This window comes from Crinia signifera, chromosome 1 (genome assembly GCF_055691185.1).
Source record: "Crinia signifera chromosome 1, ASM5569118v1, whole genome shotgun sequence".
In the NCBI taxonomy this organism is placed as follows: domain Eukaryota; kingdom Metazoa; phylum Chordata; class Amphibia; order Anura; family Myobatrachidae; genus Crinia; species Crinia signifera.
The window spans coordinates 225,764,881-225,791,630 of NC_139217.1; the positions used below are offsets into that span (position 1 = coordinate 225,764,881).

The window sequence follows — 26,750 nt, forward strand, 5'->3', positions numbered from 1 at the left end:
CACGGATTGAGCCAAAATTCACATAATGCCACACGGATTGAGACAAAATTCACATAATGCCACATGGATTGAGCCAGAATTCACATAATGCCACACAGATTAAGCCAATATTCACAATACACTTCATAAACAGGGACATTGTCCACCAAAGGCTCGCATTAAACATTTACACCATAATGTCCATTACATGTTAAATTACACGCCATTATGTCCATTATGTGTTATGCCAAACACCATAATGCCTATTAAAAATTATGCTACATAAGTGCTGCTTCTCTACATGCTCATTGCCAAGGGTTCAATGCTCATTGCCAGAGGTTCCATGCTTGTTGCCATGTGGGATTACATGCTCATTGCCAAGGGGGAATACATGCTCGTGGTAAATAGGGGACAGCAGAAGTGATAGCCACTGACAGTGGCAGAGCCTGGCTGTATTCAGAGCACTGCAGGTCCCGGCTATTTGAAATAATACCCCTTTCACACCAGAAAATGCATTCCCAGGTTGGCTCCTTTTACACCAGCCTACTCCCTGCATTTTCTGGTGTGAGGGGGAGAGAAAACCACCCCTCCCCCCTTTAACCAGTTATCTAATTTAACCGGCTATATCTTCGGAACCAACTGACCCATTTACATGAGACAAGTATTATGTTGAAGAACTTTTTAGTGGGCTTTGAATGATTTTGGTCCAGTGAAACTGGAACATTTGGATCCAGAGTAATCTGCCCTCAAAGAACATGAACAGCCATGAAATTACATTTCAAAAATAAAAAAAACGGTTTATCGGTAATATCTCTGGAACCGATTGACCGATTTGGACCAGCCTCGTATCATATTGAAGGCCCAGCGATTTGGAATTGAATTATATCAACCACAAGCTTCTGTGATGCCAGGGTGGGAACTGGCAGCCATCGGAACTGGGTGGGGGTCGGAATTGACGGGTCCCATATTATCCTATGGGGAAAAAACGTTACAGGTTTGCCAGGCGATATCTCCGGTCTCCGGGGGGCTAGAGACACGGGGCTGGGCTCGTTGGAAAGCCCTGGTCCTCATCTACAAAATAAATAACAGGGGGGGCACGTGCCCGGGTGCCCCCCCCCCCCTGAATCCGCCACTGACTATAACCATAATGTCTTTTTAAATTTAGAATTGCAAAAAGTTATATGTTGTTCACAGGAAAAATTGCAGAGGGTTTGTGCATTAAAAAGTTTATTGCTATTTAAATTCAAAGCAAGAATATATGATTTGTTTCATTTGAAATTTAAAACAGTTTTTTTTTTAATTCGAAAAATCAATGATCTATTATTCCAGGTTTTATAGACTAGTTTAAAATCTGTCACTGTCATACCCCTTTCACATCGCCGACACGTTTTAAAAACCGGTATTTAAAACGGTAATTAAAACGGGTCAGAGCCTTAACATTGCCTCAGATTACCGTTTTAAATACCGGTTTATACCCCTTTCACATCGCACTTTTAAAACGGTAAATTGCCGTTTTTTTTTCCCTTTTTTTAAATACAAAAATATTTACTGATGTCACATGCTATAAATACAAATTGTCTGATATGTTCCGCTGTAACAAACCCAGGCATGATGAACTCTAGCATTGAACAAAGATACAAAGTGACAACATTAGGAAGTGAGTGCTTTCTGTGCCATTTCCAGAGCTCCTTCCTGGGTCTCATTCCCACCAATGAAGCCACTGGCATGAACAAAGATACAGCCCTGAATTCCACTGACAGAGGAGAGGTCGTCTGCTCGAAGTCCACGCCAGTCCTCAGGCAGCGACAGCCGGTTCTGGAAAGTGTTGGGACCTGTGGGGACACACTGTACCCTCCACTTCGCGCTCTGGTCTGGGTAGATCACATACTTAATTTGTGTCTCCAGACTTCGTTCTTTCTCCACCTGAAAGAGATGCTCCTTCCAAGGACATCCACCCTGAGCCAGGACAACCACTTCTCCACTGTCCGACACCTGGTATCTCTGTTTAATAGCTTCCTCCACCAAAGAGCGAGCCGGTAGCCAGGATCGGTGATAGAAGTCCAGACGTGACACAAATTCCGTCCCTGCCAATTCCATTGCCTTCTTAAAGCCAGTTTCTGTGTCCTGATCCGGTTCATTCCATCGGGGATTTAGGTGTCCCACTCGGGCACTTAAGTTGGTGGTTATGTTGTACCGCTGCTCCCCATCAAACTGCGATATCCCATTATCAATGGCGTCAATTTCTTCAACAAAATTTTCATACATCTTGTCGTATAACACCGGTATAATGGGGTCGTCCTCTTCAGTACCCAGAAGTGTGGATAAGATCTGTGTGCCGAAGTGAGCGTACACCAGCCCGGCGCTGCTCAGCTTGGTGACCCACGGCTTGTCAGGATATAAGCTGTTCATTGTTTCACAGAAAGATCTCTGATGGTGGTCATAACGGTTCCGACAGGGTTCATATTCTCCTCCCACATCAACCACAACATCACACTGGGCTAAAAGCTGAGGATCCCGTGTTCTCACAATCTCTGCATCCCTGTAAGGCTCCAGCGTCCGTCTTTTTTTCCCTTTTTAAAACGTTTAAGCCTGCACTGTGATGTACACATTCACATTGCACAAAAAACGGCAAGGAACCGTGTAGGACTCTGCTTTTTACACGGTTCGAAATGCCAGTTAACTTTAAACGGTAAATCGGCTGTGGTGCATTCACAGTGCAGGCTTAAACGTTTTAAAAAGGGAAAAAAACGGCAATTTACCGTTTTAAAAGTGCGATGTGAAAGGGGTATCATACTGTATATCAGAGTATCATAATATTTTGTGTTTGTGCTTCTTTTGGACACACATTTTGCTGCATATTTCACAGTACTGGGTTTAGCAAAGGGTACATTCCTATGGGGAGCCACTAGCTGCAGGTTTTCTGTAATATAAATAAAATAATTTTCAGTGGATAGATCCAAAATATGTTGTAGTCTACCCTAGATACAGTGGGGGAATTTTACTAAAGGAAATTTGTAAAAAATAGGTGTATTTGTATCCAGAAATACACTTATTTTTGACATTTACTATCCCGAAAATACGGCAATTCGTATTCGTATTGATAGCACATCAATACGACTATGAATTGCCGTATTTTCGGGATAGGAAATGTCAAAAATAAGTGTATTTCTGGATACAAATACATTTTTTTACAAATTTCCTTTAGTAAATTTCCCCCAGTATGTCATGGGATAGTTAATATTCGTAGCTACCCCTTAAAGATTTGTGTCTACAGGGATATCCTGATAAATATGGGCCATCGAGTGGGCCAGGCGTTCTCATGCTAATGCAGCATGATGGACCTGGCCTGTGAATGGATGTTACTGTATAACATCCATTTGCATTCCCTAAGTGCAAATCGCACTTGCAAATGGGTGGCGAGGCAGGGCAAGGTGGACTCACAATGCTGTGAATCAACCAAAATAACCCGCTTCATACTCTGTGACATATAAAGGATGTAATGTACTATTACAGGTACATTTACTTAGTTGGGAATTCTATTGAAGATGAGATGTTACCCATAGTAACCACTTGTTATTTATTTTGCACCTTCTAGAAGATAATATAATCGTATTGCTTGCTTTGGGCAACATCCTATCTTAGTAAATGTACCCCATTAGAGTATTAGCAGCAATGAAGTCCTGCTGCTAATAAAATACCCCTTAAGAGTTTCAAAGAACTGAAGGGTGGTAATGAAACATTTCAGATGAAAGATCCTGAATCTGGACTTGGAACGACAGTCTTTAATAATATTTTCTTCTGTATCAGTATTAATTAACAATTATAAGTAAGTAAGTAATTTTTATTTATTTAGAGCACTTTCTCCAACAGGACTCAAGGCGCTTTACAGAAATTAAAAAAAACAATGCACATAATACAGAGGATGTTGGTGGTACAGTAACAGACAGGTCACAGACAAAAGAAAACCCTTGAGCCCACAGTAAGCATAATGGTGCAGCATTTTGGATAACAACTTCCATGGGTTGTGTACTCCATCCCGACAAGGTACCAGGTGTGGCAGCCATTTTAGGTACTCTGCGTAGGATTACCCTGGGTGGAATTAATTACCCCTAAAAGAAAGTACCCAAAATGGGTGATTTCAGTGTATAATTCAGGTCAATGTATTTTTCATCCCATCCACAAGTGCACCAGATGAAGCAGCCATGGTGGGCGCACTATGAAGGTTACACTGTAGGAGGTGAGCCATACAAGGACCCAATGCACATATTGGAAAGCAAATACTTGTGTAATAGTATGATATACCCTGCACAGAAACATCCATGTGACTCACATCCGGCCCGCAGAGAAACCATCTGAGGCAACTATCTGGATGCACTGCATAGATCAGCACAGGCAGGGTGTGTAATCTGCGGAGGTACACATTACAGGAATAGCACATGGGGGGGGGGGGGAATTCACCTGTGCAGAGGACTGACGAAAGGGAAATATTTAGAGATCATTTTCATGGAGTCATCAATGTCCTGGTCTCATGAGAGCAGTACAGGTGGTTATGAGAGAGTGGGGAGCACATGCAAGTATGTGGGAAGTATTGCTATGTAGGCTGGCCCTGGTGCTTCCCCTCACAGCTCTATGCTCACCATGAGGGGTAGGCCTGGGGGCAGTCCTAATTTTCTCAGCCATAGGGGTGGTGGGCCTGGTCCAGAGGTTCTCATGGCAAAGGTGAGTTGAGGCCACATGATGTTCCTTGTGTTTTATGGGTATAAAGCAGTCCTTCAGAAGTAATTTTGGTGTGTTGTTTGCCTTCGGTTTAATGCCGGTATAACTCTGCTATTAATTTATAACTTTATAACTAGACCCTTCATACACTAGATCCCTAGCGTCCTAAAGGACTGGCATCCTGAGCTATACTGAATATTCAGATGGAGCCGGCCTCTTCCTTGCAGGTGCTGGCAATTCTATTGCCAGTCCCTGCCAACGGCAGGCTCTAGCCAGGGGCACACGCACACGAGACGCTTGCGCACGCCCTGTGGCTACAGAGCTTTCTCCGCCGCCCGCCGCCTCCCCCGTTGCCCCTCACCGCCCCGCTGTCCCCCCTATCCCTACCTGTCTCCCTGAAGTGGAGATGGGCAGGGACCCGCAGTGGCGCCGTCCAGAAACTGGGACGCGCGTGCGTGTGAGACGCATGCACGTCCAAGTCAGATGGAGCGCCTCTGCGCCAACAATCGCCAGCGGAGACATGCTGGCGATCCCCGGCCAAGGATCAGAGGCGCTCCATCTGTATTAACCTACATAAACATGTGTCCATCCTGAATTAACTGCCCCTCCCAATACACCTCCCCCAGGTGGGCTGAAAATGACACTCAGTGATGCGAATCAGAATAACCCCCAAAGTACAACCCAACATATTGTTATAAAATGACTATAATAAACACAAAGTTAACCCAGGGAAACACCAAGGATAAAGATCGGGTATATTGGAAGTTAAGACTGTTTCAGACACTATACTGTATATATTTCATGACAATACTCATGTGCATGATAGTAGTGATCACAAAAAAAACGAAACTACTACTCATTTGCTAAGGGAATGTGAATTTACTTTATAACTAAAATTTTACCAAAGGAACAGAAAAAAACGATGGATGATTAAGCCGGAGCTTACATAAACCACTGAAGGTTCTTATGCTGCAGTTGTTTGTGTAGGGTCATGTGCTGCCAGCCAATGGGTCCAGGGGGAGGAGTAGTTTAGGCTAGGAGGGTCTTGTGACTAGGGAAGTTCTGCTTCTCTGAGGAAAATTCCCCACCCTCCCGTCCCTATTTTTCTGTCTCTACTTCTTCTCTTGGGCGGCGGTAAAGAACGGTCATTTGTGTAGATGGAATAGTGTGTAAATAGTGGGTGCGCTCTCCCGACATCGATTGTCAGGAGCCATACTTCTTTGCACGGAAGATGGCTGCCACCACCGACCCGGGTGGTGGCTGGGAGAGTTGATCACCAGCGGTGTGTGAATGCTATGGTGATCCTACACCCCCCCCCCCCATTTCTTTCCTCTGACCGTTCTTTAGTGCTGCCACAATTTTATAGTTTTATAGTCAGTTGTCAATAATAAATTTGACATTCATTATTTGAAATGCCAGCACTTGTGTCCGTGTCGTTATTTTAGATAAGCTAAGTTAAGTGTTAAGGGCAGTGGTTCCCAAACTTTTTTGAATCACGGCACCCTACAGCATCAAAATATTTTCAAGGCACCCATAGGCCAAATGCTTCTTATCGAGAAATTCAGAAAAAAAAATATTAAATTAAGTGCATTGTGTGTAAAGGTCACAGGTTATCTGGTGAGGGACAGGATTTGCTTCTATTTGTCCACATATATTATAATTGGCAGCCACAAGCATTGGTTTTGCCTGGTGCATTGGCCATAAATAATATGAATTGATCTTGATCCACCAATCCAAGGCACCCCTGCAAGTGTCCTGAGGCACCCCAGGGTGCCTAGGCACACAGTTTGGGAACCACTGGTTAAGGGTTTTAAGCATAAGGATACCAATGGTGAGTTTATTAGCCACGCATATTTTCATTAGGCTATTTGTAGCAAAATAAATACAAAATAGCACTGCTTCCTACAATGCCAAAACTCACTTAAATTAGAAATAAGAAATGTGGGATGAAGTGCAATGACTAGCAACACCATCTGGCACTGCGAACCACACACAATCGCAATGTCAGCCATTCCTTTTATAGGCACATTTCTACACTGCATAAATTAGATGTGACGTGTGCTTTTGCATATTTACACCTGTTATGCATGCACACCAAATAGCATTTCGGCCATGCATGCTGTGTGCTATAGCCAAAATCCTGCATATGGAGCACCATACCTTGCAAATCCAATTTTAAACATACGCAATGATAATTCATTCTTCACAAGTGACAATCAGCCACACTGTCACATCTTTAATGTTTGATTTTATCTTTGAATAAGTTAATAGTTGAATTATGTATATTTATTGATGTTACACATTTCCACATTTTCCTAACAATTTGTGAACAACCATGAATACAGCTGTGTGTGCACGCAGATTAGCTAGTTCTTCTGATAGCGGGGGGCACACTTTTTTGCTAATTGAAACTATATAGAAACATATCTGCAAAGAGTGTACACGTCTCATTTCTACTGATATGTCTTCCTGTTCAGACAGTGAAGCAATAGAGGCAGCATTGTGGAGCATGAGGACGAGAGGAGGAGGATGACAGAGGGACAAGCAAGTACATCACAGGCAACACAACATATTCCTCAGTCATCAATATCAGCCCCACAACAGGTGGTTGAAGGAGTTCCAGGCCCTGGCAATACTGTATCTTCTGGTGCCAGTAATGTAGGTAGTCAGCAATCACAAACCAAAGTCAGGCATGGGGCTTGATTGAGTTTGTGTCTGTACTTGTATGGTGCATGGCTCACTAGTATGTGCAAGTGTATGTCTTTTAGAAATTGAGAGTGGTGATTGCTGGTGCGAGCGCTGGTCTGCTTAGTTGAATCCAGGAGAGACCTGAGAGTCACTTAGATTTGCGACAGTTTTTTCACAATAATGCTAGTGTACGCGCAGTTTTGAGAAACCACTAACCACCACTTTTTGTCAACTCCCCTTGTATACAGAGAGACACATTCAACCCACCTTGATTTTGTATGAAACTTGAGAGCATTTTTATTCTCGCAATGGTGCAAGTATAGAGGTCTAAACAAGGTGGCACCTACGCAGTGCAGTCACGGCTCATGCACAGTAAGCTAAAAAATGCGTGTAATGTGAATTCACAGCTGTGTCAACCAGAAGAAGGTCCATAGTCTCATCTGTTTAGCTAATAAGCCCACATGCTTATATATGAATCTTTTCATTAATTTTTATTTTTATACCGTAAGAGCCACACCTTAAACACTTGGCGATTTTGAGCTGAAAGACGCTCAAACTTGGTGCTTTGAGCGGCTTTTAGCTCAAAGGTGCCCAGTGTGTTAGGGCCAGCGATGAAAGGTGATGCGCGCTCCCGCATCACCGCCACGAAAGCCGTTCATCTGCTGGTAATATTAGACACAGCCCCCCAGAATAAACCCAGTGCACACACCACTATTTTACAATACACAGCCCCCTAATACTACACCCATTACACACACCACTATATTACACTTTATACAGCCCCCGCCCCATATTACACCCAGTGCACACACCACTATATTGTACTATACACAGCACCCCCCCTATTACAATACACACAGACCCTCATATTACTCTTAGCACACACAAAACTATATCACATAGCCAGGGCAGCCGAGAGGAATGCCGGGCCCCGGTAAAATTTTGGGGGCGTGGCCTAAGTGTGTGTGTTGTGGGAACCTCCCACACTCAGGCCATGCCCCCAAAATGTTTAGAGGAGGGTGAAAGAAAACTCTAAAAACTGTAATCTCAGAAGTAGCACACATCTACAGCATGAGCTGTGCTGACTGCAGGCTCAGCATGACCTCTCACGCTGTCAATGAGACACTCATGCTGAGCCTGCTGTCAGCACAGCACATGCTGTAGAAGTGTGTGCTACTGTTGCTACCCGGGAGGGATGGAGGGGGAAGGGAGGGGTCAGACCAGGGCCCCTGCGGGGCCCCTTCAGCAAGCGTGGGCCCGGGTAATTAGTACCCGCTCCCCCCCTCTCTCGGCTCCCCTGCACATAGCACCCCCCCCCCATATTACAATAAACATAACCCCCCATATTACTCTCAGTAAAAAAACACTTTATACTATTTGATAACAGCCCTCCTCATATTACACAGTACATAGAGTAATCCCCCCCATATTACTCCTGTACACACCACTAAAGTATATCACACACAGCACCCTCACATTAAACAGAACCCTCCCTCCCCCAGTCTATACCTTTCTCTCAGGAGGTGCAGGGACCCGGCAGCATGGTAAGGGTAGGGAGTAGGGTTGCCACCTTACTCATCATGGATTCCAGGAGACTCCCTCCCCCCCCCCCCCCCTCATTAATGCACGCGCGCTCCCGGAGAAGTGGGTGTGGCCAAATAAAGGGGGTGTGGTCTATTCGATACAGTGGGCCCTGTAATAGCTTAAAACCTCAAAAACAACCAATTTTTGCCCATTACAGCTATATATATATATATATAAAATCCCTAGATTTGCGCTATTTTCAAGTAAAACAAGAGGTCGCTTATAGCACTTCGCCTCCTACTAGTGAGGCTATGACAAACCAAATACCACCACAATAGTGCTATATAGCGCCCAGTTTCGATTTCAGTCTTTCCTAACTCGAAAACATCCAAAGCACAATTCTTAAATATAAAACATTTATTAAAAAACACTTTTAAAACATAATTTTTTCACACGTAGTAATTTCTTGTTAGAGGAATTTCTTCTAGATATATATATATAAAGTCTTTTAGAAAAACAGCACTCTATGCAAGTTAACAAAAAGGTTGGTGCAGGGTCCAGACAGTAATTTTAAATAGCACTTACCCAGCCTAGGTGTGTAGGACAGGAAAAGACCAGCACTCATAGTTTGAAGCAAAAAAAATTGTATTGAAGAAGTTATAGCATGTTCATACAAGTGTACAGTACAGTGGCTGACCCAAGAGCCGTTTTGACCGGATTCCAACCAGTCTTCAACTATGGCTGGTTTCACACACTCCGGCTCCTGCCGGACGGCTAAAACCCGTACGGCCAGGAAGCCGTGCAGCACACACTAGTTTATCATGGAGGGGATGGCCACAGCCCGGCAGCCGTCCCTTCCAGTGGCGGGATCCGGCTGCAGCCGTGCGGCCGGGCCGTGGCCGTCCCGTGTGAACTAATGTGTGCGGCACGGCTCCCTGGCCGTGCGGGATTTCACCGTCCGGCAGGAGCCGGAGTGTGTGAAACCGGCCTAAGAGTGCTGGTCTGTTCCTGTCCTACACACCTAGGCTGGGTAAGTGCTATATATATATATATATATATATATATATATATATATATATATATATATATATATATATATATATATATATGAAGAGAAAAGGTGTAGAGGTGCGCTTGAAGGTAGTTTCACCAATCCACAATTGGGAAAATATAAAACATTTATTACAAACAGTAATACAATTAAAAAGACTTTCATAAAAAGCTTCTCATTTGGGATACATTATACAATTTCATAGTGTGTCATTGTCATCCAATATCGTTTTGATCATAGGTGTTGAGAGATCACGCAGAACCCTACGCGTTTCGTCCACTAGGGACTTCTTCAGGGGTAATACACCAGGATCTAAAAAAGGGGGTGGTGAAACATTGCCGTAAAAAAATGGAATTTTACCAAAAAAAAATGGTTAAGAAGGAAGTTTCTATCAGCACATGGAGGACCGGAGGAAGAGACAATAAAAGGAGAGAGCAAGAGGAGAGACATGTGGGCAGTTCCTCCCAGGGTACTGCAGAGAAAGTTTCAGGAAAAAAGTATTTGGAAAAGAGTTTTTTGTCGGGATTTCCCAAAATCACCTCAGTGAGTAACAGGGGTAGATGATAAACATACCTATGGATATTATGTACCTTGGTTCGATACACACGAAATTATATTGGGTAGCTCTTTTGGGAGTTATTAAGGGAAATGTGGTCACTGTGGTTAATCCGGTGACCTTGTGATATTCCCCTTAATGGTAGGTATAATGGAATCTGTAAATTAATACAGTGCGCAAAAATGAATACATACACCTTAATTTCCGGTGGGGCCAATTTTCAACAATTACAATATGAAGACTTAAAAACATGTAATAATCCTCTATGGGTATATACGTATCTTTACACATGGTCAAAGCGGGGTACAGTTGGAAAATGTACAAAACACAGCAACCAGTATGGTACAACGTATGTATGATTAATATTACAGGTACTTAGAATAAAATAGAATGGAGAAGAAAATGTACATACCGAATCAAGAAGCACAATAAAACACCTCTCTGACAGAAAAACCTATTATCCAACTGCACAGTCAATTCTAAATATTGATAAACAGCAATCGGTTACAAATTCATACATAGGGAAAAAACATTCTACTCATTAAGCTCAAGCTAACCATAGTATGTCAGCCTAGAAAATGTGGCTATAGGCTTTGATAGTCCACATATGGGTATAAAGGTACATAAAGTACCCATATAGTTTAGCTGGTTCCCCATAGTGGGTTATAACATAAACCTTATGTAAAGCTACTCGTGGTAAATTACATCAGTTGCCACCAAGAATAACTGGGACAATTATATATATATGTAGCTCACGATTTTACTCATAATCAGTGTGAGTTTTTCAAAGTACCAGTGCATCTGAATAGTACATAGTTTTACATCTTATAAAAACAGCAAAACATTCACTTGAACATTAAAGAGAAAAAACATACAGTGGTCAGAGATATACAAAAGACCAATTGGGAGCAACCTACCTGAAACTGTAAGCCTCAGTCTTACTCAGCGTGTGGAGAGATAATTACACTCTGTGGAGTGAGGCTTAATATACCCCTCTTAAGATGACCTCACTTCCGGTTTTTCAATCAGTAAAAGACAATGTAAACGGACTTATTAAGAGGTGCTAAGATAGGGATACAACTACATATAACTCTAAATGGGCAAGCCTAGGCCCTCCGGAATGATATAGGTGATACACCATTTAAAATAAGATGCTGTAATGGTGAAGATCATAAAGAAGGCTGGTTAAAGACTGCGAATGGTTTTTTTCCCTGCAACAAATGCAAGGTGTGTAAATTTGCTGACAAAGAGAGGTCCACGTATTGGAATGCTGAACATACTAAATCCTTTAAAATTAAAAGTAGGATGTCATGCCTTACCACACACGTGATTTATATGCTTATGTGTAGATGTGGTAAAAAATATATAGGCAAGACTAAAAGGGTTTTAAAATTACGTGTGTTGGAACACACTAGGAGCATTACCAATAAAGTGATTTCACACAGTGTCCCGAGACACTTTGCTACATGCTGTTCTTCAGATCTTCAACACTTCTCCTTTAAGGCATTAGAACACATCAGCCTAGATGAAAGAGGTGGCGATATCTTGATAAAACTCAGTAAAAGGAAGACATTCTGGATATACACCTTAAATACCATGTCCCCGATGGGTTTGAATGAGGGGGTGGACATTGTGCCCTTTCTGCACTAAGGGCTATGTGTTTGGATCTCTTTTTCCCATTGAATTCTATGTTAAAATGGACTCAGACCATTTTAACATTGAATCCTATGGAAAAATCTTGACCATCGCATCGCATACGATTTGGTCGCATCAGATCTGATTTCTAAATCGGACGCCCAGATACTACATAAGTACCAAGGGGTCCTTTTCCTTTCCCCACTATCCAAGTGGGCATGGAGTTGGATATAAACCTGTGGCGAGCGTAGCGAGCCACCGAGCCCGAAGCGTGGCGAGCCCCGCGAGGGGACACAGAATACTTTTTAAGAAATATGCGTTCGCTCGCCACGCTTCGGGCTCGGTGGCTCGCTGCGCTCGCCACGCTATATAAAATCAACTCTATGCCCACTTGGATAGTGGGGAAATGAACAGGACCTTCTTAACATTGAATCCTATGCAAAATCGCATCGAATCGCATTGCATCGCATCTGATTGTATGCCTTAAGGTAAGGCATACAATCACAAAATCGGCAGCCCAGATACTACATAAGTACCGAACTTTCATAACTTAGGTAGGACTATTGCACACTGTACTAAAACTAGCACATGCGCTAAGTCACCACCCCCGCACCGCTGCTGTTAAAGTACCCGCACGGCGGGTTTGATAGATGAGAGGAAGCGCTATACCCTGCTTTAGCGCATGGGGATAGCGCATATACCCCTCTTCACCAGATAATAAATCTACCCCCTAGTCTGTGCCTGGTCATATTTATTCTAAGAAGGGTTCCAATATTTTTCTCTGAAATGGACAGTTTATTTATTTATTTACAGTTGTTGCTTAACCAATTGGTTGTTTAGAGGAGATTTTTTACAGGGGTAGTTTTAGTGTTATACTGATTTGTCTAGGGGAGGTGGAGGGGTAAAGTAGGTATTTTGTCTCAACCATCCCTTTTCTTTTGTGGCACACATGAGTTTATTGGATTTCTTTAATCTTTCATTATTTTCCAAACTTTTTATACTTTTTGTATTTTATGCATTTTTATCAACGTGTTTAGAAATGGTAAAGTGTGCAGAATGCAGAGGCACCTGGCCAAAAGCTTGACTACTAAAGTCAGGCCTGTGAGTGTGCGGTACACTAATTGGGGATCCATGTGCTCAGGTGTTGATATTGACACCAAAAACACATGAAAAACTCATGTTAACCTTTTCATGTGTCAACCCATGCTGACCTTTTTGCTTGTGTTGACCTTTTTCTAGTGTCTAGTTTGTGCATGTCAACCTAGATATTGTCGACCTGCTATACAACACCCGGTAAACTACCGCTTAGTACATAAAATGGCTTCTATATATCCCATGATATAAGCTCACAGATTGCTGCCGGGATATCTGCAGAGAGCTTCCGGCTGCTCTGATCAGACATTGCACAGCAGTGTGCATGCAGGGGGTGTAGATTAAAGTGGGCATGGAGCCACAAGGGTCACAGATAATCATTGCCTTATGCCACTACTGCTGTTCTGGTATGGATGGCACTGGCAATATTCTGATGTCTCTCCCTTCCTGGTGCTGCTCACATTGCACAGCTCTATGCTGTACTGATCTCAGACTCTTGGATTGTTACTTTGCAGGCTGTGGAGTAACTGTGCACAGCCCCATTCAGTGTTACTGTACATTAGCTGGCCTCTCCTCTGGGACCAGCTACCAATGAGCTGAGCTCCAGTACAGGCTGGCTCCTCCTCTCCTTTCCTCCCATACTCCTCACTTCTATCCCACCCAGCAATCACCCAGCTGGGCACATGCCTCTGGCTTCCTCTGCCAACCTGCCCACCTCTGCTCTCATCTCCTAGCACCAGGTAAGTGGCTTGTGTGAGCAGATAAAGATTATAGTACATATAAAATAAAAAAAAAAAAATGTGTTTATGTACACTTCATAGCAGTGAGTGTATATATATATATATATATATATAAATATATATATATATATACACACATACACAAACACACACACACTCTGCTAGCATATGACTATATTGATCACTTCCACCCCATCCTGCTCTTCTTTTGCACACCCCCAACAAATTTGACCCCCTACTCACATACTTACTGAGTTCACTGGGCACCTCTACGGTAGGCAAGGAACTGGCCCATGAAGGCGTATAGTCCTACATGTGTATTTTGGCCTACTGAATATATAGAGAGATATACTGTAGAGATAGATGAAGTCAGGATGCTGGCGTTCAGTATACCGATGCCTGCATCCCAACTGCCTTTAGAAGACCGGCGCTGAAACTTTGCAGACTCTGGGGGCTTTGGGTTACACTGTGGGGAGGGAAAGGTTAGGGTAAGGTTGCGGTGGAGGGGGCTAGGTTTAAGAGGGTTGGGCTCCAGGGATGGAGGGTTAGGGATGGGGGGGGGGGGGGTATATTTACTTTACCTTGTAGTGATTCCCTCACTCAGGGTAGTGGCATTGGTATTCTGAAAGTTGGTCATCCATGTGTATGCTATATATTACCAGTGATTTATATAGTGGACACATTGGGCCTAATTCAGACCTGTTAGCAAGGCTGCAATTTTTGCAGATGGCATATGTAACATGTTCAGAGAGAATTAAGGCCCCCATATACCTGAAAGACATTGCACCCAATCATACAATCTCGATGGATTGTATGATTGATTGTATGCAGATTGTGTGCACACAATCGTGCAATGCGCAGTCCCGTAGGTTGGAGGATTGGTCCACTGATCAGACGTGCTGCATCAGTTGCTCTGTTGGGATTGGGAGACGATTACATGTGCTTTCATGCAATCCGTCGTTTGATGGCTCATGCAACCAGTGTTATTTGTGTGGCAGTTTTCTGACAGGTTTGGTGCATACAATTGATTGTGAGACGACCGGTCATATGCAACAACTGGATTGTACGACGGATTGTGAGTACATTGTGTGCCCGCAAACCACCAAGGACTGCCGGGTAGTTGAAGGGAAAATTGGACACAATCGTGATTGTAAGACTAGTCTTTCTGATGTATGGCCACCTTTAGATCTAGGTGGGGTGTGTTCAAACTGAAATCTACAGTTGAAGGGTTTGGTCCTCAGGGTCACTGTGATTTCCCCTGTAACATTGTGGGCCAGTCTAAAGGCCCCAATTCTCCTGTGAGCTACCTGGCAGCTCCCAGGGAGGCTCACATACAATTTGGCACTTGATGTACAATTTTTGACATGTGATAAATCGTTTGTAAAACCGGGGCGCTGCAGTGAGGAGCAGTGGGGCGGGCGGCGAGTGCTGAGTGCTGCGCTAGCAGGTAAGGGTGGTGATCATATCAGCGGGATGCTCTCAGCCAATCATAGAATGGGCAGCCATTTGACAGTTTATTTTAAAAATCTAATAAAACCCCCCCCCCCCCCCCCCCTGCTCTTTGGTCAGGCTGCAGGCATATGCATACAGGGAGGTTGGACATGATCTTATGTGCTGAACGTCTGACATCCTGATCCTGTCCAATGCGCACTGGACCTCACATCGGATCGGTTCAGATGTCACAAAGTGCCAAAATCGCATAGTGTATGGGGGCCTTACGGTGCAGTAAATTGTTAATTTTACAAATTGCCTGTAAATCTTAGGAGCTGAGCTTTCAACAAGTAGACTTCAGTTACTGAATATTGCTCTGCTGCAGTATAAATGTGGATAGTATGGGGTGAATTTTAAGGATTCAGTACTGAATCCCGGCGGTCGGGATCCCGACGCTGGAATCCCGACAGCCGAAAGGCCGACAAGGGGGGGACGTGGATCGCCCCCCCTTGCGGGCTCGCTGCGCTCGCCATGCAGCGGGCCCGGTGCCTCGCTACGCTCGGCACACTAATTTATTCTCCCTCCAGGGGTGTCGTGGACACCCACGGAGGGAGAATATGTCGGTATTTCGGCGGTCGGGATTCCGGCGTCGGGATTCTGAACGCCGGGATCCCGACCGCCGGGATATTAACTGCATCCCGAATTTTAAGGTATTGAAAATGCTACAGGCTACATGGATTAAAATTAGAGATGTGCACCGGCCACTTTTCGGGTTTTGGGTTTTGGGTTCTGATTACCTTGAGGTTTTGGGTTTGGATTTCTTGGGTTTTGGGTTCTGATTTTTTTGTTAAAAAAGCATAAAAACTGCTAAAATCGCATCATTTTGTTTTTTTTGTTGCTCCTACGCTGTATTAACCTCAATAACATTCATTTCCACTCATTTACAGTCTATTCTGAACAGCTCACACCTTACAATATTGTTTTTAGGGCAAAAGGTTGCACCGAGGTAGCTGGATAACTATGATAAGCCACACAAGTGTCCGGCACAAACACTAGACTGATATGGCACACTTAGCATCCCCTCTAGGCTGATACTGCACACCTAGAATTACCCCTGGACTGATATGGCACAGGTAGCATCACCCCTAGTCTGATACGGCACACCTAGCATCACCCCTGGACTGATATGGCATGCTTAGCATCACCCCTGGACTAATACAGCACACATGGCAGCACCCCATGAATTATACGGCAGACTTGGCTTACCCCAGGAATTATACGGCACAGATGGTGGCACCCCTGACCTGATACAGCACACATGGAATTATACGGCACAGATGGCGGCACCCCTGGACTGTTGCGGCACACATGGCGGCAGGCATGGAATTATACGGCAGACAAATCCCTGCAGTAAAAATAAAAATGTGTATTCTTTTAATTATAAAAAAGAGCAGCACACCTTACTTAGCAACACCCCATGAATTATACAGCACTCTTGGCTCACCCCTGGACTACAGCGCATTTAACAGCCCTTGCAGTAAAAAAAAAAAAAAAAAACCTTAATTTTATTTTCATTAAAAAAAAAAGGGCATCTCCCCTGGTCTGATATGGGACACATGGGGCACCCCTGGAATTATACGGCACACATGCGGGCACCCCAGGACTGATACAGGACACATGGGGGCACCCCTGGACAAATACAGAACACATGTGGGCACCCCTGGATGGATACAGCACACATGTGGGCACCCCTGGACTGATAGTACTGGTAGCCAGTGGAAACAGCAGATTGGAATTATATACTGCAATAAATACTGGTAGCCAGTGGCAACAGACTGGAATTATATACTGCGATAAATACTGGTAGCCAGTGGAAACAGCAGACTGGATTTTTATATACTGTGATAAATAATACTGGTAGCCAGCGGCAACAGCAGACTGGAATTATATACTGCGATAAATACTGGTAGCCAGTGGAAACAGCAGACTGGATTTATATACTGTGATAAATAATACTGGTAGCCAGAGGCAACAGCAGACTGGAATTATATACTGCGATAAATACTGGTAGCCAGTGGCAACAGCAGACTAGAATTATAAACTGCAATAAATAAAATACTGGTAGCCACTGCCAGTGGCAACAGCAAACTGGAATTATATACTGTGATAGGTACTGGTAGCCAGGGGCAACAGCACACTGGAATTATATACTGCAATAGGTACTGGTAGGCACTAGCCAGTGGCAACAGCAGAGAGCAGACTGCAGCAGACACTAGGCAGTGCAGGGCAGGCAGTGGCACTAGCAGCACCAGTGGACTATCACACTGTCAGAGCCGGATTAACAATGGGCCTGATGGAGCTATAGCTCCAGGCCCACTCTCCAAATAGGCCCATTTTGTAGCTGAGGGTCAGGGCTTTCCAACAAGACCAGCTCCGCGTTGCTAGCCCCCCGGAAACCGGAGATACCGCCAGGCAAACCTGGAACGTTTTCCCCATAGGATAACATAGCCGCTAATTCCGACCTCCACCCAGTTCGAACGGCTGCCAGTTCCCCCTCCGGCATCACAGAAACTCGAGGTTGATCTCAGTCGAACCCAAATCGCTGGACCTTCAATCTGACACCTGGTCCATATGGGTTCATTGGTTCTAGAGACATTGCAGGTAAAACTATTTTTTTTTTCATTTCTGAAAAGTAATTTCATGGCTGTTCATGTTGTTTGAGGACAGGTTTCTCTGGAACCAAACGGCCCAGTTTCACGGTACCAAAATCATTCGAAGGCTACATGTAAATGGGTCAGTTGGTTCCGAAGATATAGCTGGTTGTTTAAAGGGGGTGGGGGTGGTTTTCTCTCCCCCTCACACCAGAAAATGCAGGGACTAGGCTGGTGTAAAAGGGGCCAGTCCGAGAATGTCCCTGCATGATCCTGGGACCATATTCCCTGCATTTTCTGATATGAAAGGGGTATTATTTCAAATAGCCGGGACATGCAGTGCTCTGAATACAGCCGGGCAGCCCTCTGCTCTCTGCCCGGCTGTTAATGGCTGTCATTTCTGCCCAGCGGCGACTGTCCCCCAGTTACCACAAGCATGTATTCCCCCTTGGCAATGAGCATGTAATCCCACATGGCAACGAGCATGGAACCTTGGCAATGAGCATGTAGGTAAGCAACACTTATGTAGCATAATTTTTAATAGGCATTATGGTGTTTGGCATAATACGTAATGGAGATTATGGTGTGAGGCTTAACATGTAATGGGCATTATGGTGTAAATTTTTAATGTGCGCCTTTGGCGTGCAAAGCCCCTGTTTATGAAGCATATTGTGCATTATTGCTCAATCTGTTTGGTATAGTGCAGGCATGTCCAAACTATGGCCCTCCAGCTGTGAAACTACAAGTCCCATCATGCATTGACACAGTTTTGCAATTAGGGAATGCTAAAACGATGTCAAGGCTTGCTGGGACGTGTAGTTTTACAACAGCTGGAGGGCCACTGTTTGGACATGCCTGGTATAGTGTGTATTTTGGCTCAATCCATGTGACAAAATGTGAATGTTGCCTTAATCTGTGTGGCATAACGTGAATGTTGACTCAATCTGTGTGCCATAGTGTGAATTTTTGCTCAATCGGTGTGGATTTTTTTGTCTCATTCGATGTGGCATAATGTGTAAGAAGCAAGTACAGTACAAGGGGTTACTATTGTGTTACTATTGTATAAGGGGTATATGGTGTGGTAAACTTAGGTTACCACATAAAAGGTGCTGACATATTGTCTACCAAGTTTCGGTTTTCAGTATTTTTTTATGAATGGAATGCCGCCTCACGCCGCAAGTATCTTAGGACATCGGCATCCTGCGGGTGCACCTTTGGAAAGCACCCACCAATATATCTCCCTGCATTTTTCCTATGCCAGCCCCCTACCTTTTCCAGGCATATATAATTTGTTGAAAGTATTTACACAAATAGGGACACACCCATGGGCAGACCACCCAAACAGAACACTGGTCACGCCCCCCACATTATTAGGTGCTGGTCACAACCCCTATTTTTGCGCATAATAGGCCCTTGGTCATTTTCAGCTCCAGGCCCATTTAGACCTTAATCTGGCTCTGCACACTGTGACTGACTATACAGGAGCAGACTTAGCAGAGGCAGGCCCCAGCACAAAGGAGAGACAGAACACAGCACCAGTCATCCTTGCAATGGTGATGTCTTGATCACTGAGCAGAGACACAGTACACAGCAGCACGGGCCCCAGCAGAGACCACACACAGCAGCAGCACACCCTTCCCTACCCTTCTCCGAGATTGGAGTGAAGATGGCGGCGCGAGGTTGCGGAATTTAAGGGTTCCGTGATCTCGCGAGAATCCGACGCCGGGCGATGACCTTTTGCCCGTGCGCCCGGATTTCAGTCAGGCGGGAAGTGCCGAGCGCTGCTCGTATCCGGGCCCGGATTGATGACGTCCGTGCTGGCTCGGATCTGAGGAATCCGAGCCGCACATCTCTAATTAAAATCTAAACCTGCTTTTAGCTTAACATCTAAACATTATATGCAAATATTTTTTATTTCTCATCACCTCCACATTGATTAGTGCTGTGGAAACCATGTGTGCTTTACCAGTAAGCCATCAAAATCATTGAACTAATGCTACATTCCAGTTTACTCATCCACTGAAAATAACCAAGTCACCAGAAACACAGCTGCTGATTTACATGTAGTCATTCTATTGCGCTCTCATGCAGAGCTAAATTCAACATCCCTAATAGCAGTGATTCATGTGGATATTTATTTTATTTAATACCATTGCTTTTGAATCACTTGACTTTCTGTTACACATTTTTATGTGACTAAATCCATGGAATCCAAATAAACTATGCACAAACAATAATTAATCCAGAGTTTAATGTAAGTCCAGGGCTGTGTCTACATGTGGACAAGCCATGCAGCCGCACAGGGTGTCGCGCCTGTCACCACATGACTGCATTGCTTGTTCGCTACTGTCACAGACACTGCTGCTGTCACCGCCAGGCCACCAGTTCTTGTGACCCTCCGTGAAACACCTGGTAAGTAGGATTAGCCAGGGGGGGTGCGGAGCTCACCTCCAATGGCTACCCCCCTGCTGCCAGGAGCTCCCCTCCTCCGGCTCTTGCGGTCCCCCACTACTGTTGGTTTTTATTTTTATTTAAAAGGCGGAGTCGCAGTGCATCTGTAAAAAAAAAAACCTGGGCAACGAGAATGTAATCCCCCTGGACAACGGACATGTAATCACCCCATGGAAACAAGCATGAAACCCCATGGCAATGAGCATGTTATCCCCCTGGGCAAAGAGGATGTTAATCCCACCCCCCAACCCCCCCTGGGCAATGAGCATGAAATCCACCATGGCAATGAGCATGAAACCCCTGAAATTGAGCATGTAATTCCTGGCAACTAGCATGTAGGTAAGTGGCACTTATGTGGCATAATGTGTAATGGGCATTATGGTGTGGTGCATAATATGTAATGGGCATCATTGTGTGCAGCATAAGGTGTAATGGGCATTAAGGTGCAGCGCATAATGTGTAATGGCCACTATGGTGTGGTGCATAATATGTAATGGGCATCATTGTGTGCAGCATAAGGTGTAATGGGCATTAAGGTAAGGGGCATAATGTGTAATGGCCATCACGATGTGCAACAATTTTGTGTAATGGGCATTATGGTGTGCAGTAGGTATAATGTGTAATGGGCATTACGGTATGTGTATGTAATAATGTGAAGAGGGCATTACGGTGTGGGGCACAATGTGTAATGGGCATCACGGTTGTGCGGCATAATGTGTAATGGGCATCACGTTGTGCGGCATAATTTGTAATGGGCATTATGGAAATGGGAATAATGGTGTGCAGTAGATATAATGTGTAATGGGCATTATGGAGTGTGTTATAATGTGAAGTGGGCATTATGGTGTTGGGCATATTGTGTAATAGGCATAACTGATAAACAGGCAGTGTATATTAATTCAAGTAGCATGGTACTGTTTGGGTTTGTGGGGTGATCTGTACAGCCTACTGGGTCACTGTGTGGGCCTTCATGTTTATATGTCACTGTGTGGCCTTCAGCCAGCCAACTTAAGCAAGGGAGGACCAATCCTGCAGTAACCAATGTCTGGTCATGCAGGTTGCACAAGTGGGCATGTAAGGAAATTGTTTTCCTGCTAGACCACAGCTCTTATAATTAGACCATGCCCCTTATAATTAAGTAAAAAATTATGTATGGTTAACTGTTCACTCTGGGAGTCAGATTGTCTAGAAACAGCCCTGTGTACATCTGACTTTAGGCAGGGAATATATCACTTGTTGTCTTCAAAAGCTAAATAAACAGAAATAAATTGTGGTCTACCAAGAATCCCAACGTGGTGATTCCTGATTGATATGACGTTATGTTATACAGTATGTTTAGGAAATATACAGTGGTAGTCCATATTTACATGGGAACCACATCACCTCTGCTCACACTTTGCAGCACTACAAATGTTAGAATATATACAACTACATCTGTTCTGTGTTTTTGTTACGCTTGTGCTTAAGTAGATTTTTAGAAATACTTGGATGGGATACAGAACACCAATTAACTGAAATCTCTCCATTACATATGCAGAGTATTGCTTAATCCTCCACTAACTTTATTCACTTGTTTTATAAAAGACAGAGGAAGCTCATTTTTGTAAAATAACGCTTTGAAAAATTATTTGTGGAATATAATAGAATAAAAGGTTATTACATGCTGATTCTTGTAGTGCCATTCAGGAAATGAAAAAAGCAATAACAATACTAACAGTCAAAACTTTAATGATAAACTTAACAATTAATATTGAGTATAAATCCATGACTTACCACAGGTTTAGCCAGAAATGCGGTCCCATTCACCACGTTAAGAGGAACCAAATAGGTCCCTAACATCTTCAATATGCTCGTAACGTTAATTTGATATTACTGAATTTATGTGTATGCATTTGTGGCATTAGATAACTTTACATATGCTCTAAACTATTTTCTGCACTGTTAACATTCTTTATATAACTTGTAAAATATTATGGTTTTGGCTTTGCAAGTAAGTTTGTTCACACGTTAAAGCCACAGAAATTGATACCATTTCAATTCATACAGATGAATCAGGCTTGCATACCCTCCCGCATTCAGCGGGAGGCTCCCGATTTTTACAGGAGCCTCCCGCTGCCCCGCATACCCCCCCTTTCCTCCCAGTTTGTGGGACCCCTCCACAGAATTCCAGAGTGTGCATGCGCATCCGCAGGGTAGCAGTGGCCGAGCTGCTGTAACCTGTAACGCTGCTGACAGGAAGAAGACACATGTGCAAGGCATCGGAAGGAGCAGAGAGATGACAGTCAGAGCTCTGCTACTTCCCGGAGACTGGCCCCGCCCACCTCACTGACTGAGCTCTGTGAAACTCAGGCCAGCTCTCCATGCTTTTCCTGCCTCTGAGGGCAGTATTCAATGAGAAAGTTCTCCGTGTTTTATGGAGAATTTTTGCTTTTTTCGCCTTGGACGGAGCATTTTGCTCTCCAAAAGCGAGCAACCCTATTCAATGTGAAATATTCTCCGTCTTTCTAAGTGATTTTCTCCGTGTCTCTCCGTGTAGCAATTCTCCATCTTTTGATGGGGAGCTGGAATGTGAACTTTTAAACTAAAAGTTTTTTTTTTTTAATTTTGGTGTCAAAAAATCTGGGTTTTTTTTCTGTGAAGGGGCATGTTATTTTTATTCATGTGCTTGTAGCACATGAATATATATTTAATTTTAAAAATATATATTTTTTTTAATTTTTTTTTTTTTTTTTTTTTACACAGTGCAGCCAGCAGGGGGCCGGAGCGCTCGAGCCGCTCATTACATATTCATATATTCACTGCACCCGATCGTTAATATGCACGATCGGGTGCAGTGAATACTGGGTCCCCCGCTGGCTATAGGGGGGGGGGGGGGGGGCAGCCTGTGCTGCCTGGGTCCCTCCACATTCCTCTGGAGCAGCCAGGGAGACTATAATCTCTCTGGCTGCTTCCGTCCCCAAGCTCCATGAAAGCTCCCTGCCGCGGACGCTCGTCCGCTGCAGGGGTTAAGACTCGCCGCGAGTGGCGGAGAGCATCAGCCACATTGAATAGTGGGTAAAGTGCCGTGACGGAGAATCTCCAAACATGGAGAATCTCCGCAAAAACACGGAGAGTGCATGGAGAGCGAAATAAAACGCTCTCCATGCACGGAGAACTTTCTCATTGAATACTGCCCTGAGACTGCGGTGAGCTGGTCCCTGCACCTTCCAGGCTGGAGCAACACAGCCAGGTGAGTGCTGTGTATACTGGGGTAGTGGGGGGTGTATATAATGTTGGGGGTGTATATAATGTGGGGGAGTGGGGTGTTTATATAATGTGGGTGGTGTATATAATGTAAGGGAGTGGGGGTGTATATAATGTGGGGGAGGCAGTGACGTGCGGTGAGGTTAGGGTCAGGTGAGGCAGGCGCTATTTGGGACATTGACCGTGGTGGAAAGGAAAGTAACATTAGGGGATGGGGAAGAGTGACAGTGGGGGATGGGAGGGGATTGATACCGGGGAGAGTGACAGTGGGGGATGGGAGGGGATTGATACCGGGGAGAGTGATAGTGGGGGATGGGAGGGGATTGATACCGGGGAGAGTGACAGTGGGGGATGGAAGGGGATTGATACCGGGGAGAGTGATAGTGGGGGATGGGAGGGGATTGATACCGGGGAGAGTGACAGTGGGGGATGGGAGGAGTGACATTTGGGAAAGTGAAAGCAGTGAATGGGGGAGAGTGGCAGTGGGGGATGGGGGAAAGTGAGAGGGACAGTAGGAAGAGTGACAGCTGGGGATGGGGGAGAGTGGCAGTGGGGGATGGGAGAGAGTGACAGCCGGGAGAATAACAGTGGGGGAGGGGGGAGAATGACAGTAGGAAGAGTGACAGCTGGGGATGGGGGAGAATGACAGTGGGGAGAGTGACAGTGGGGAATAGAGAGTGGCAGTGGGGGTCATAGGGCTGAAGCATCACTTTTGAAACAGTACTTTTGAAGGCTACCTGGGCTCCAGCAGCATTTGTGGAGGGAGGTCAGCCATGCCACCCGATGGAGGGGATACAGCTGGCCCAGGCTGCAGTGGCAGGAGGAGGGAGGGAAGCCAAGCCTCCCGGTGGGGTCCAGCGATGCAGCCGCCGCAGCATGAGGAGAGCTGGCTGCGGCGGCTGGAGGAGAAAGGCCCAGAAAACGCGACTACCGCCGCAGTGTGATAAGAGCCGCGGCTGCGGGAGGAGGAGGGAGGTGAACCAGGTCACCCCTACATACCCGCTCCTCCTGCTCTCAGTGACACGGCAGGCAACACAGCTCCTCCTGGAGCGTGTCCTGCACAAGTTCCCTGGCCGTCCTCTGCTCCCAGCACTGCGGGCATTGGTGAGCGTCCAGGCTCTGTTGCTTCTGCCTCAGCAGCAAATCGCTCTCCTGGGCTAGCTTGGACTGCCATTAGTGGATCCAGCAGCCTCTTCCCTGTCCCGTGTGACAGTGGATCAGTCTATCAGTGTGTGACAGACTGATCCGCTGTCCTATCACAGCTGTCTCAGTGACAGGGGTGTGCTTTGATGTGGGTTGAAGGCATGTCCCTGTCACTGATGCAGATGTGTAGGTGCCGCTTCCCTGTTGATTTTTAATGGGTTTTTCAGCCTCTTCTGGTGCCCACAACTTATACCCGCCCCCCCGCTGCTGACAGTTTTCAACTGTCAGTGGGAGGCACAGCTCCCGCTGCCTCTCACACCAAAAATTATATAAAAAAATATATGAAGAAGATATTTATAACACAGTATATGTGTTATAAATATCATCTTTGTATTCATTTATTTTTTGTGATTTATGACAGGTGAGGCTCTGCCTCCCCTGCCTCCCCTGACTGCACGTCCCTGGGGGGAGGGGAGGGCTTTGTGTAATATAATAAAATGGTGTGTATGTGTACTGGCTGTGATATGATGAGGGGGGTGTATAATGTAATATAAAAGGTGTGAGTACTGAATGTAATATGAGGGCACTGTGTAATATGGTGATGTGCACTAGCTGTAATATGGGTGTGTGAGGGGGACTGTGTGTAATTTACCATAGTGGTGTGTATACTGCAGGGCTGGCAAAAAGGTAGATTGTGAGGCTTTTCCAGCATTTCCAGTGATGCAGCGCACGGGTGACGCCATGACGTCGCCCGCGCACAGCAACTGAGGAGCCTGCCTGCAGGAAGATCAGCGGCAGCAGTCACAGTGAAGTATCAGCGGGAGGCTCCAAGCTGGACCCAACAGTGGGGATCCTGAAAGCTGCAATGCACAGTAATATTAGAGTGTGGGTATATGCCCTGCATGTGGGGGGATGAGTTTCTATACAGTCCACAGGGGGTTTTTTGTATATGTTTTTATGCAGTGCGATAGGGGAGGGGTGTATTTACAATTGTAAGTTCATCCCAGATGCTGCCTGTTATGGAGTTTTGTGCTCCTCATCGCATGCAGAAACTGGGATGAACTTGCACTTGTGAAGACACCCCTGCATAACAGAATTCCATGTGTCAGAACGTGAATTTCGGCTTATTCTGTGTGTCAGAATGTGATTTTTTTTGCTCATTCCCTGTGTCAAAATGTGAATTTGGGCACATTCCCTGCGTCAGAATGTGAATTTTGGCTCATTCTGTGTGTCAGAATGTGAATTTGGGCTCATTCTCAGTGTCAGAACGTGAATTTCGGCTCATTCTGTGTGTCAGAATGTGAATTTCGGGCACATTCCCTGTGTGTCAGAATGTGAATTTCAGGCACATTACCTGTGTGTCAGAATGTGAATTTCGGCTCATTCTGTGTGTCAGAGTTTTCTTCTGCCACTGCAGGACACACCCCTAATGGCAATAGTTATGCCCATAGGTGAAGTTAGACACACCCTCTGGGTGGAGCATGGCTCACCCTCTCGGTGGCACGGCGCGTTCTTCTAGCAGCTAAAATCTCCCGGAAACTAGTTTTCAAAAGTAGGCAAGTATGAGATGAATGCAGTAAACAGTCTGTATGTTTCCATTATCTACACTAAAGGCCCATACACAGGCCCATAGGCAAGTCTGAGATTAAAGTAGCTCACTGGTGTTTTGAGCAACTTTCATCTTAAAATATGCTAGTGTGTATGGCTGGATGATAAGTGGTGAGCGCTGATGCGCACTTCCACATCATTGCCGGCCATCAGGCTGTTTTACCAGCCAAGTGAACTACTTTCTGTGGAAAGTGGTTCACTGTCAGGGAAAAATGCTGGGCTGGGCATTCACTGAGCAATTT

General features: G+C 45.0%; 1 protein-coding gene and 1 pseudogene across 1 annotated transcript in view; both read right to left on the minus strand.

Annotated features, from left to right (window-relative positions):
- Positions 1-26,750, minus strand: part of TBXA2R (thromboxane A2 receptor) — a 111,652-nt gene that overhangs the window by 70,565 nt on the left and 14,337 nt on the right. The window lies entirely within an intron of this gene.
- On the minus strand, positions 1,510-24,931 carry LOC146065699 (MYG1 exonuclease pseudogene; annotated as a pseudogene).